We start from the raw sequence: 14,445 nt of genomic DNA on the forward strand, positions 1-14,445 counted from the left end.
CAGCTTTATCGCACGATCCAAAACATGAAAGAAGGGTATAATTCCTAAATGCCCAAGTAACATCCTAATTATAGATGTGGTCGACAATACACCGATAAGAAGGACTCTACTAGACACGGCTCCGAGACATCCTAGGATACTTTAAAACCTTAGGCTCTGATACCAAGTTTGTCACGCCCCAAACTCGGGGAGCGTGACCGGCACTCAACCGAGTGAACCCGGTAAAGCAAGCCTATTGAATACTTTCTACCCAACTCACCCATGATTTTAAGAGTATAGATAACTTCGTTAATTAAACAACAATGAGATCATGTAGACAATACCAAGTTTATTACCATTAATTACTCCATTTTATAAGTCTCAACACACACACACACACCCCTTCATGGTTCAAAGTGGAACAAGTGATTCAATCACGACACAACTTGTTTAACATTCCCAACACCCATATACAACTCACACTAAGTCTACAGAGCCTCTAAAGATACCAAAGAGTGAAATGATAGTGCCGGCAACAAGGCTCCAGCTATACCTCAAAACACGATAACACATACGAAGCAAAAGATGCACAACCCCGGAATGAGATGGGGCTCACCAAGTCAGCTAGGAAGAATGAGCATCGCTATCACTGGTCAATATCCTCCGATGTGGAACCACCTGCATCCATTAAACATGCATCGCCCCCGATAAAATGTACGTTAGTACATGTTGAATAATACTAGTATGAAAACCAAACACCAATTTAAGAACTCAAAAGTACAATATGAATATGATAAATCAGGGCGACAATAGATTAGCATAGATAGTCGTTTAAGCCAAAGCAAGCTTATCAAAAGTTGTCCATAATATTTATAGAAGTTAAGATGAGATCCTCTATAACCATCTTTACATAAAGCAGCCATGTCGCCTCACCTCAATGTATGCAGGTGGAGGTGTAAGCACAATACCACAACTCTACTCAAGCGTCCATGCTGCCTCACCCCAATATATGTGGGTGGAGGTATAACTACAGTACCAAAAACCTACACAAAGCGGCCATGATGCCTCACCCCAATATATGCAGGTGGAAATGCATCAACGATACCAATACCTACACAAAGCGGCCATGCTGCCTCACCCAAATATATATATATGTGGGTGGTGGTGCAACATCAATACCAATATCATACACAAAGCGACCTTGTCGCCTCACCCCAATGTATCTGGGTGGAGGTGTAATCCCAATCACAATCTCTACATAATTTGGCATAATAACTTTCACATAAATCATGACTTGGAATTATAACATTGATATACACAATCCATAGTTTGGAACACATCCTCAATTTATAATACAACATGATAAGAGCATTTGAAACACGAATTGAACATATATCTTTGTTACAAAACGTATTCGGAAAACTCGATTTATAATAAACATCTTGGAACTTACAAGCGTAATGTGTGTGTGTGTGGGGGGGGGGGGTTCAATTCTTAAAGAAGAGTTTAGCCAACATACCTCACTTTATCTTCCTTACACTCTAAAATATTTCGAAAATATTAGCAACTTCAATCTATTTTAGAAATATAACAAATTGAACTAAAATTAGGAAGATGATCATGGTTCTAGCTCATTTGAACATTTTATTAAACACTAGGTGTGCATTAAGCTTCCAAGATCCTTTTATGGAGGGTTCTATCATCCCAAACCCATTATCTACCATTTTTATCTCAATAGTCTCCTTACACCCTTTTGAATATGGACAACTCCCATGCCCAAAAGTTATCTTACTAATAACCCATTTCTAGTTAAATTTTGAAATTGAAGAATTGGGGAAAGTAATTCTTACCTCTTTGAAGCCCTTACAACCCTTTGATGCAATTTTAAGGTTTGATTCAAGGCAGATTAGTAAAATCCTTAGTCCTCCCTTTCCTCTCTCTAGAATTGCTCTCCTCTCTCTCTAAAACACCAGAAAATCCCCAAAAAATGAACCCTTAGGCTAGATAAATGAAATGGGGGTCGGGTTATAAAAATTCAAAATTAGCACAGCTGGGCTGCATGGGGCGGCGTGGCGTACGATGTAGTAGTATCATCCCAGTGCACCGTTCAATCCAAAAAGTCTATACCGTAAGTCTACCACAACACCACAAAGTCATGAGTTTTTAGGTAAACTTTATGGGGCCTTACACTAGAAAAGGTGTTCGTCATATTGAGTGTGTCACCTTGGGGTGCACCGGTATTGTTTGTGAAGAATAAAGATAGGACTATGCGGATGTGCATTGATTACCGCCAGTTGAACAAAGTTACCATTAAGAACAAGTACCCCGTTGCCATGTATTGATAATTTGTTTGACCAGCTGCAGGGTGCCAGAGTGTTCTCTAAGATCGACTTGAGATTAGGGTACCATCGGTTGAAGATTCGGGATTCAAATATTCTGAAGACGGCTTTCCGGACTAGATATGGTCATTATGAGTTTCTAGTGATGCCTTTCGGTTTGACTAACTCCCCGACAACGTTATGGATTTGATGAAATGGGTGTTCAAGCCTTATATTGATTCGTTTGTCATTGTATTCATTGATGACATTTTGATCTACTCACGAAGCTTGGAGGAGCACGAGCAACATTTGAGAGTGGCGCTTCAGACCCTACGGGAACAGAAACTATATGCTAAGTTCTTCGAGTATGAGTTTTGGTTAGATTCTGTGGCATTCTTGGGGCATGTGATATCGGGCGAGGGTATTAAGGTTGATCCCAAGAAGATCGAGGCAGTTTAGAGTTGGCCTCGTCCTACCACCACGACTGAGATCAGGAGCTTCCTGGGGTTAGCAGGTTATTATTGTCGGTTTGTGAAGGGCTTCTCATCTATTGCAATACCTTTGACTAGATTTACCCAGAAGGGTGCTCCGTTCCGATGGTCCGATGATTACGAGGCAAGCTTTCATAAGCTCAAGACCGCATTGACTTCAGCACCAGTGTTAGTGTTGCTCTCCGGTTCAGGGATGTATACTATATATTACGATGCTTCGCGCGTTGGTTTAGGTTGTGTATTGATGCAGGAGGGGCAAGTTATTGCATATGCTTCACATTAGCTAAAGCCCCACAAGAAGAATTACCCTGTACACGATTTGGAGTTGGTTGTGATTGTTCGTGCACTTAAGATTTGGAGGCATTATCTTTATGGGGTGTCTTATGAAGTTTACACCGATCGTCGCAGCTTATAACATTTGTTCAAGCAGAGGGATCTCAATTCGATTCAGCGCAGGTGGCTCGAGTTACTAAAGGATTATGATATTACCATACTTTATCATCTGGGCAAGGCGAATATTGTTGCAGATGCCTTTAGCAGAAAGGCGGAGAGTGTTGGTAGTTTGGCATTCATTTCAGCGGAGGAGAGGCCACTAGCTTTGGACATTCAGTCCTTGTCTAGCGGACTTGTGAGGTTGGATATTTCAGAGCCCAGTTGAGTTCTTGCATGCGTTGTTGCTTAGTCTTCACTATTCGAGCAGATCAAGGCTCGCCAGTTTGATGATCCGCACTTGTTGGTTCTCAGAGAGACGGTACTACAGGGTGGTTCCAAGGAGGTTACTCTCGGTGAGGATGGTGTTCTACGACTCCAGGGTCGCCTATGTGTTCCCAATATTGATAGCTTGAGGGAGAAGATCCTAGATGAGGCACACAGTTCTCGATATTCTATTCATCCAGGCGCTACAAAGATGTATCACGACTTGTGGCAGCATTATTGGTGGTGGCGGATGAAAAAGTACATATTTGAGTATGTAGCGATGTGCCTTAATTGCCAGCAAGTTAAGTATGAGCATTAGAGGCCAGGTGGTCTACTTCAGCAAATGACAATACCCGAGTGAAAATGGGAGCGCATTACTATGGACTTCGTAGTTAGGTTGCCGTGGACCTTGCGGAAGTTAGATGAAGTTTGGGTCATTGTCGACAAGTTGACCAAGTCGGCACATTTCATTCCGGTTATGACCACGTATTCTTCAAAGAGGTTGGCCCAGATTTATATTCAGGAGATTGTTCGTTTGCATGGTGTGCCTGTTTCTATCATATTATATAGAGTCCCTCAGTTTACTTCACCTTTTTGGAGGGCAGTACAGAGTGAGTTGGGGACCAGAGTAGAGCTCAACACAACCTTTCATCCGCAGACCGACGGGCAGTTAGAGCAGATAGTTCAGATCTTGGAAGATATGCTCAGAGTATGTGTGAATGACTTCGGAGAGCAGTGGGATCGATTCTTGCCTTTGGTCGAGTTTGCTTACAACAACAATTATTAGTCTAGCATTGAGATGGCTTAATTTTAGGCTTTATATGGTCGGTGATGTCGTTCTCCCATCGGATGGTTTGAGCCCGGCGAGGCTAAGTTATATGGTACTGATCTGGCGAAGGATGCCTTGGAAAAGGTAAAGTTGATTTAGGAGCGACTTCGCACAACACAGTCTAGACAGAAGAGTTGCACGGGTCATAAGGCACGTGATTTATACTTTATGGTGGGAGAGAAAGTTCTCTTGAAGGTCTCGCCGATGAAAGGGATCATAAGGTTCGAAAAGAAGGGCAATTTGAGCCCAAGGTTTATAAGTCCATTTGAGGTGTTGAGACAAGTTGGGGAGGTTGCTTATGAGTTTGCCTTGCCTCCCAGTCTGTCGTAAGTTCATCCGATTTTCCACATGCCTATGATTCGAAGGTACCATGTTTACAAGTCGCATGTGTTAGACTACAACATGATTCGGCTAGATGATAGTCGGTTGTAAGGAGGAGCCAGTTGCCATTATTGATAAGCAGGTTCGCCAGTTGAGATCCAAGAAGATTTCTGCAGTAAAGGTTAGTAGAGGGGCAACCAGTCAAGGAGGCGACTTACGATACCAAGGAGGACATGCGGAACATATATCCACACTTATTCAGTACTCCAGGTATGATTCTAGACCCGTTCGAGGACGAAAGTTTGTTTAAGAGGTGGAGAATGTAACGACTCAACCAGTCATTTTTCTTTCTAGATCCCCATTTCCCTAAATAAGACTCCCCGTATGTGCTTTTACTATTTTATGACTAGTGGGGATGGTTAGTTCGAGATTTGGAAGGGTTCGGATTGAAATCGGAATACTCGGTTCCTTAAGGATGGCTAAAAGGGCTAAGTTTGACTTTGGTCAATGTTTTGAGTAAACGACCCTAAAACTAGGATTTTAAGGTCCCAATAGGTTCGTATGATGATTTTGGACTTGGGCGTATGTTCGAATCGGGTTTTGGATGACCCGGGAGCGTTTCGATGCTTAATATGGATAGTTGGCACCTTGAAAGTTTTAAAGTTCTTTAAACTTAGTTTAGAGTAGGTTTTGATATTATCGAGGTCCGTTTGGGATTCCGAGCTTGGGAATAGTTTCGTATGGTGATTTAAGACTTGCACGCAAAATTTGGTGTGATTCCGTGTAGTTTAGGTATGATTCGGCGCGTTCAGAGCAAGTTGAAAGAACTTTAAGTTCATAAGTTGAATAGATTTTGGTTTGGGGTGTGATTCTTAGTTTTGGTTTTGTTTTCTGCATTTTGAGGGTTCGAGAAAGTCCGTCTCATATTTACGGACTTGTTGGTATGTTTGGTTGAGGCCTCGGGGGCCTCGGATGCAATTCAGTCGATGCACGGATTGAATTTGGACTCAAAAGGGCTGTTGGTGCACCCATTCTGGTGTGCCTGCACCTGCGAGCTTTTGGCCGCAGGTGCGAGCCCACATATACTAATATTTGGACGCAGAAATGGCCTTGGAAAATTTGGCCAGTGGTCCAGAGAAGCGAAGAGGAGTGCGCAGAAGCGACCTCGTTTCTACGATGAAGAGCCGCAGGTGCACGAAGGCCGTAGATGCGCTTCACGTCCGCAGAAGCGGGTTCCCATCCGTAGAAGCGGCCAGCGTTGGGCCTGAGGAATTTCGCAAAAGTAGACCTAGTTCCGTAGAAGCAGTACCGCAGGTGCGGCCCAGGGACCACAGGTGTGAAAGTTCTGCTGGGCAGAACCTTCATTTATGTCGGGACTCAGCTATTTTTGAGTTCATTTATTGCAGCCTTTGGGCGATTTTTGGAGCTCTTAGAGAGAGGTTTTAACTCTCTATTTGGAGGTAAGTAATTTCTATCCAATGTAAGTTAAATACATAGATTATGGGTAGATTTTAACATGCAAATTTGTGAAAATTGTGGGTTTAGATGAAAAACCTAGGTTTTGATAAAAATGGGATTTAACCACGAAAATGGTTATGGAATTCAGTGAAAATTATATATTTGAGTTCGTGAGGTTATAGGTAACAACTTTCTTCAAATATTTCAGGATTATGGGCACTTGGGTCCGGGGATGAATTTTAGGAATCCTTTAATTGGGGTTGGGTAATTACTCTAATAGTTAGAAAATTAACTTTTGAACATGTATTGATTAATTTATATAACGTTTGACTAGTTTTGGATTGTTCGTCACTGAGTTTAGGCTTTAGGACGAAATTAAGACCGGAAAGTGAGCCTTGAGACGAGGTAAGTCTCTTGCCTAACCTTATTTACCCCATAGGTGCTTTAAATTGCTAATTGCTTCTAATTATTGGGGCTACGCACCCACGAAGTGATGAGAGTCCGCGCGTAGCTACTAATCATGCTCATGTCCAGGTAGTTTAGGACCCGAATTATGAAATATTTGTAATGTTTGCACCTTACTTGTTAATTAAAGTGCCTAAATTATATTGGAACTTTCTAGAGGAATTGTAAAGGACCGAATTTCACTCACTTGAGTTTTGACGGGTTACTTGACCGTTAATGAAAACTGTGTTTCGTTGTTTATTATCCTTATATTAGCTCATAAACCGGTTGCTTATAAAGTATCCTCTCTTCTTGTATAGCAGGTTGAACGTCTCGGGAGTAGATGAATGCATCTATGGTTCGTTCCGCTCGACCCTCAGCAGTGTACGCATTATTCTGGATCGGAACGTATGACCTCAGCATAATCGTGCATGATAACACTCGAAGTGTAATCATATAATTGATATCCTTCCGTGGCTTGAGAGGCTAAAATTATATAAGAGAGAAATTTATTTGGAACTTACCATGTGTTAAAGGATTATTTACTTTCTGCATGTTAATGAGTTATTATTATTATTTACATAACTCATGCTTATTTGGAATTTCTTTATTCATATTGGTAGCCCATAGTAAGTGTCGAAGTCGACCCTTCATCACTACTTCTTCGAGGTTAGACTAGATACTTACTGGGTGCATGTTGTTTATGTACTCACGCTACACTTCTGCACTAATTGTGCAGGATCTAAGGCAGGTGCATCTGGAGGTCCTACCGACACGCATCCCAGATATCCCGAGGCCTAGTGGTGAGCTGATTCCTAGAGTCGCCCGTTTGCATTTATTTCTGTCTATTTTCATTTTAGACAGTAGCTAGAGTTTTGTATAATCTATTAGTGCTCATACATTTGTGACACCATGTCTTGGCATACATACTAGCAGACATATAGTTTTGGATTATTCTATTGTTATGATTGCACTCAGCTACTTTCATCTAATTATTTAAAATTTGATGTTTCTTAACCTTTTAATTAATGGAATTTAATTACTTGAAAACTTAATTAAAGATAAATAACATGGTTTAATTCACTGTTGGCTTGTCTAGCAGTAACGTTGAGCGCCATCACGGCCTATAGAAGAATTGGGTCGTGATATATTTCATTAATCTATATTTTCTTGTGTTATTTTTCCTTCTGCCCCTATCTCTTCTTCTAAATCTTGTTATGTTCATGCTCTACCTTATCTTGTTTCACCATTAGATGTTCCTTTACATTCTCATGTTCCTTTACACACTTTTGATAGTCCGTTGTGTTCCTACTACATCTTCTGATACTTCTTCCCCTTCTGAAAACATGCCTTTTCCTTCTACATCTTCTGATGTCTCTTTCTCTCCCGATGATATGGATTTCTCTATATATATTCAGCAATGTACTCAATAGAAAACAATCATATATCCTAAAATATAGCTAACAGAACATAGCTATCCTAACTAATAGAGATTGCTATCCTAATTTATAGAGATTGAACTTTATCTCTAACATCTCTGTTCCTGAACTTCTAAGGAGCTCTAGAACCCATGAAGTTCCTTCTCATTTTAAGGAATACATTGTTCAACTTCCTCCCTCTGTTTCCTGCTCCACCACTGCCTCTCTTTTAACATCACAAAGTACTGCAGTGGAGCCTCATTCATTCACTCAGGTTGCTGCCATACCTGCTTGGCAAAAGGCCATAAGTAAAGAGTTTGAAGCTCTAAAGGCAAATCAGACCTGGGCAATTATTGAATTGCCTCCTGGGAAGAAGCCAATAAGGTGTAAATGGGTGTACAAAATCAAATATAAAGCTGATAGGAGTGTTGAAAGGTATAAAGCAAGATTAGTGGTTAGAGGTAATACCCAAGTAGAAGGGGTTGATTTTACTGAGACCTTTTCTCTTGTGGTTAAGATGTGTACCATTAGATGTTTGGTTGTTGTTGCTGTTAAAAGACAATAGTCTCTATTTCAATTCAATGTTAATAATGCTTTTTTTTCATGGGGATCTTGATGAGGAAGTGTACATGAAGCTTCCTCCTGGTCTTTATGTTAGTTCATCTTCGGGGACTGCTCCCTTGGTTTGCAAGTTACAAAAGTCCTTTTACGGGATCAGGCAAGCCTCTAGGTAGTGGTATGCTAAGTTATCTCAAGTTCTTTGTTCTAGAGGTTACACTCAGTCACTAAATGACTATTCTTTGTTTGTTAAGAAAACTGAATCTTCCACTGTTTTCCTTGATGTTTATGTGGATGATATTATTTGACTGGGGATGATTGTTTGAAATTTCTGCCCTCAAAAGTTTTCTCCATGCCCAGTTGAAGATCAAGGATTTGGGGATGTTGCATTATTTTTTGGGTATTGAGATATGTTATCACAAGTCAGATGTTCTTTTGCATCAAAGGAAGTTTGTTTCTGATTTGCTTAGTGAATTTAATTGTAGTAAAGTGTCTCCTGTTACTCGTCCTCTAGAACTTCATCACAAGTTGCATTTTGATGTTGGGGATCTACTTCCTCGACCTGACACATATAGGAGTTTAATTGGGAAGTTGAACTTTCTGACTCATACCATGCCAGATCTTTCCTTTGCTGTCTAACATTTGAGTCAATTTTTGAAGACACCTAGAGTTCCACATATGGGTGTTGCCTTACATGTCTTACGATACTTAAAGGGCACTTATGATTTTGGAGTGCTTTTGAATAGTTCTTCTTCATTTTCTTTAATTGCTAACTGTGACAGTGATTGGGCTGCTTGTTCTGAATCTAAACGACCTGTTACTGGTTTTTGCATCCAATTGGGTGATAGTCTCATCAGTTGGAAGTCTAAAAAATAACATATTGTTTCCTTGTCCTCAGCCGAAGCAGAATATCATGCAATAAGAAAAGTAGTGGTTGAATTGGCTTGGTTAGTCAGACTCTTAGCTGACTTAGGTGTTTCTGTTGTTGACCTAATCACAGTTCTTTGTGACAGCCAAGCTGCAATTCACATTGCGAAGAACCCGGTATTCCATGAGCGTACTAAATACATCGAGGTCAATTGTCATTTTATTCGTACCAAGTTGGCTGATGGGCTTATTTCTTTGTTTCACGTTCGTACTTGTTCACAGTTGGCTGATATTTTCACGAAGTCTTTGGCAGGTCTGCAGCATCGTGCTTTAACTAGCAAGCTGGGTGTGTGCCCACCCTACAACTTGAGGGAGGGTGTTGGAGTTACATGAAGTGTATTTGGGCCTGGCCCAGTTTATTTATATATTACCGTAATAGCTTTAGTGAGTAGCCTTAGTAAGTAGTCTTTATTTTTGAGTTGTACAAAGGCCCAAAATATATAAGAGGGGCAACAGAACATTCCAGAGGAGTTTTGGTCAATTTGACTGAGTATTGAATACAAGGTCTTTCTCCTGTTTCTCTTTCTCTTTTACATTTCATGAAACCCTAGCTACAATTTGTTGATTCCTATCGATTTTAATGGATTAACAAATCGGAGCACATTTGAAAATTGAAAAACAATAGCAAATAGAAAAATCATTCCATGAATTTATTTTCAATCTATACTCTATATCTCATGTAAGCAGGGACGGAGCTATAAGGAAACTTATAGTTTCCGTCAAACTTAATAGGTTTATTTAAAATTATATATGTCAAGAAATTAATTAAATATGTACGAATTTTAAACTTAGAATCTAATATTAACACTTCAAATCATAATAGAATTCAGAATCGATTAAGTTCAAACCCTTAATCCGTAAGAAAGAGACACACAACAAACACTGATCAAATTAATTTCCCAGAACAAGCAATGTACAAATTGGCAATAAAAAAAATTTCACGTGACAATCTTTTGTGTTTCCATGGAAATTTTCATCAACCAATTGCTCAGATATGGGGACAGACTTATCACTCCTGATTATTAATGCCTGAAATTGTAAGATTCTTATCTTCCTTTCTAGTTTGTGCTAAGAAAAGAAACATCATAAGTGATGTGACAACTTCAAGGACAGGAATTCTGTTAGGTGTAACTGTGTAAATAAAGTCTCAGCGTGAAAAGTGATTTTATTTATTTAGTTGTAGTGGCATTGAATACTTTTAATAGTGTGAGACATAATGGATATAACATTATGACCAGGGGTGTTCATAAAAATTCGAAAGCCGAATCAAACCGACCAAAAAAAATGAATCTTTTTAGGTTTGGTTTTGGTTTTGAATTTTAAAAACCGATCAAATTTGATTTTAATAAAAAATATAACCGAAAAAACTGAACCAAACCGACTATAGAAGTAGCTATTAAATTTATTATTACACCTATATATATATGTGTGTGTGTGTGTGTATTTTTATATAAAGTTTCTAAAATTTTATGGTACGTATTAGTCGTTTGTATTTTTAGTCCAGTTCTTTGCTATTATAATAATCTAATTGTTTGCCTTTACATTCTAGTTTGATTGATAGTTTTCTTTTGCTAAGTAAAAAAAATTATTTCATGTTAAAAGTAATTGATTTTCAATTGAATATTTAAGTTAATCATCACTATTTGATTCAATTATCATCACTATATCTTGATAAATGATAGATTTCTTAAAGAACAATTGGTTTGATATTGTTACGTTGAAAATGTAGTCGCCGGAATATGTGTTTGGTAGTGTATGTCTCATATTTAAGAAAAAACAGGATAAAAACCGAAAAATCAAAAAACCGACAAAAACCGAATCGATAAAAAAATGACTTAATTGGTTTGGTTTGGTTCCAATATTTGAAGAACCGACTTATTTGGTTTGATTTTTTTTTTAGGGAAAAACCTATCCAAACCGAACTATGAACACCCCTAATTATGATATTCAGGTCATCTCAATCTAATACTTTCGACGTATAACATATTTTCATGTATAAAAATCCACTAAAATTATACTAACAACATAGTAGGCTTGAACCCATAATTTTGAAAATACAATAAATTCAAAAATCTTATTGAAGCCATAAAATTTAAATCCTACACCCACCTTTAATGTGAGAGTTTTTGGAGAAAACTGTGTGAACTTGATAAAAAAACAAACAATATTTCCCCATGATAAAAGTATATTTTGAGGCATTTGAGAAGTAAAAAACCAGTGAACTTGGTTTTTAATTTGGTCTCTAAAACACCATATTGAATTTTTTATTAAGCTCTTTTTATGCTATGAGCTGCACTGTGTAAGTTAGTTTTCCTTCTCTTACATTAGTCCGAGATCGATCAGAGATGACAAGATAGTGTTTACCCGAAAAACAGATAGAGTTGAATTTATACGTAGTTCTAAGGATACGTGGTATAACTTGGTACAAATCGAAAAAGTGAGTAGAAATATATCGAATATTGACTGTAAAAAAGGAATGAAATACAAACCCAGTTAAGTAGGGAATGGTTTATATACAAGCAAGATGAATCAAAGTCCAAAGCCCCAAAAAGGATAATCTTTGCTATATTTCTATGTAAATCTCAATAATCTTTGAGATGTGAGAATGTATTAATGTCTCTTGTCTGGATGTTCCCCCCTCTATAGAAAATCCTACTTTGGATATAGTAAAAAATACATAGTGGATATCCCATGATAGATTAATTAATTAGTCTTTCCTTAATTCCCGCCTAAATTCTCTTCCTAAGTGCGGCTGCAACGTCTCTTTATCTCTAAGCTCGATCTTTGTCGGTCCTGGTATTGGTCGATCTCTGGATCTCGAGCTCGATATTGATTCGAGCTCGATACTAATCGGTCTCTAGCTCTTGAGCTTGATAACACTACTTCATATCACAACTTGATATTGACTCGAGCTCGATATTGATTGGTCCCTGAATCTTGAGCTTGATAACCTGACTTTGCTTCTTATCTCGATGTTACAATGACGACCCTCGGTTCATCATGTTCCAATCTCGACCAATTACACGGAGGGCAAACTCGGATTTGACCGTATACAGATAGTTTTCTTGTTTCTCGTAAAGAAAGTGACGAGAAATGATATGACTTTCCAACGATATGACTAGATATACACCGATGTCTGCATCGAGCCCGACCATGACGTACGTGATAAATGTCCCGTGGGTTCAGTTACCAAGGCATTAAATGTGTGTCAGATGATGGTCGACCACTGCTGATATTGAACCATCATCACCAAATCTATAAATAACCCCCTTCCTTCATCATTTTAAACTTTTTACTTTTAACTCTTCTCATTCTATCCTTCACAGTTCTTCGTCTTCTCCAAAATTATCTATTTCCAGGTTCTGAAAAGTTCTTTGTTTGATCTTCATCAAATACCGAAATATTTCAATTTCCCATCTTCTTTGTTCTTTGAAAACCTAGAAGGCCCAGATATCTAAAATCGTTCATCAGAATGAGGTTGCTTCCTCATCTCGGTCGGCCAGTGAGAAAACGGTGGTGGAGCCATGCCTTGAAGAACTCATTCCTGGGGTGTGTGTTATTGATTCTGATTTTAATGTTGACAAACCCTCTTCGGTTGACGGTCGATGCGAGCCGGTATCGAGATACATATGCTAGATACCAAAAAGTCTCCTCGATCTGGTGAAGAAAGAATGTAATTGGGTAAACAAAGAGGTCGTGATACCGACACCGGAGGAATCAATCACTACTCACGTGGAAGGGTATCTGAGTATTTACACTTACCCTTTCACGTTGGGTCCCCTCGATCCAGTCATCATCGACTTTTTCAAGAAAAATCAGGTGACCCTCAGCCAAATTCATCCTTATTTCTTGAGGATCGTGATCTTGATCCTTTTTCTTTTGTGAGCGAAATCGATGGGCTTCCCTTCACCCTTGACCACCGCATAAGATTATACAACCCTCGACTTCACCGAGGCGGGTTGATAAAGCTTCAATGCCGTGCCACCAAGGTATTCACCTCGAGAATAGATGAAGACAAGGATCAGGGCTGGATGGGCCGAATTGTTCGAGTGAAGACCTCGGACCTGATCCTGGCTGAGAGCATGCCGTTTGCTGAGAAATGGAACATGAAACGTGAGTATGATCCCGTTTTATATTTCCGTTTGTTGTTTTACTTCTTCATCCTTTCTTATTAGTATCTTTATTGATGCAGCCATTGCTTGGATGCCGTGAGTGATTCCCCACCTCGAGAACTGGGTCAAAAACCTGGTCTCGATGTCATCATTTGCCGAGCGCTCATGGCGCGATTTGTCGAAGGGTCGATGGGAAGCTCGTACCTATGGTAAACTTTTATCTTGGCTCACCGATCTGTTCTAGTATTTTTTTCGTGAATAAGTTTTTCTCACTTTCCTTTCTTTGTAGGTCTCGAAAAATATGCGGTTATGAGACCCCCATCAGGTGATGAAAACATTCTACCGCCTATCTCAAAATCGGAGAAGGTGTTTAAGAGAAAAAGGGCCTCGGACTCCGAGGGTCAGAAACCCAAAAAGTGAGTGGCTCTAAAACCTAAGGTGAACATAATCCCTTTGACTATGGAGTCGGTCCTGAGTCTAAGGGATGAAGAAGAAGAAGAAAGTGATTCTGAGCTGTTGGCTCGTGCCCGGGCTAGCACCGATACTCAGAATACTTCGGTATCGGTGGGATTGATACCGCTCCGACCATGCTTGAGGAGGTCGGGAAGGGGACTTCGACCCAAGTTCCTAAGCCTTTGGAGACCGAGGATCTTTTACCTCAGGGTAAAGAGACCGTCGAAGAGGCAGCGAATGCCGGTGCACAAACTGAGCTTGGTTCTCCCCAAGACTGATACGGTGCCCCAAAAGACCTACTCGGGGCGATAGAGATCGGGGATTCCCCCTCTTTCCCTTCTTTCTCCCAATCGATGATACGTGACGCTCAAGCTGTGGGTACTTGTCACGGGGAAAGAGCCTATGGACTTATGGAAGGGAGGATCTTTTCCATGGTTATTT

This window comes from Nicotiana tomentosiformis, chromosome 8 (genome assembly GCF_000390325.3).
Source record: "Nicotiana tomentosiformis chromosome 8, ASM39032v3, whole genome shotgun sequence".
Lineage (NCBI taxonomy): Eukaryota > Viridiplantae > Streptophyta > Magnoliopsida > Solanales > Solanaceae > Nicotiana > Nicotiana tomentosiformis.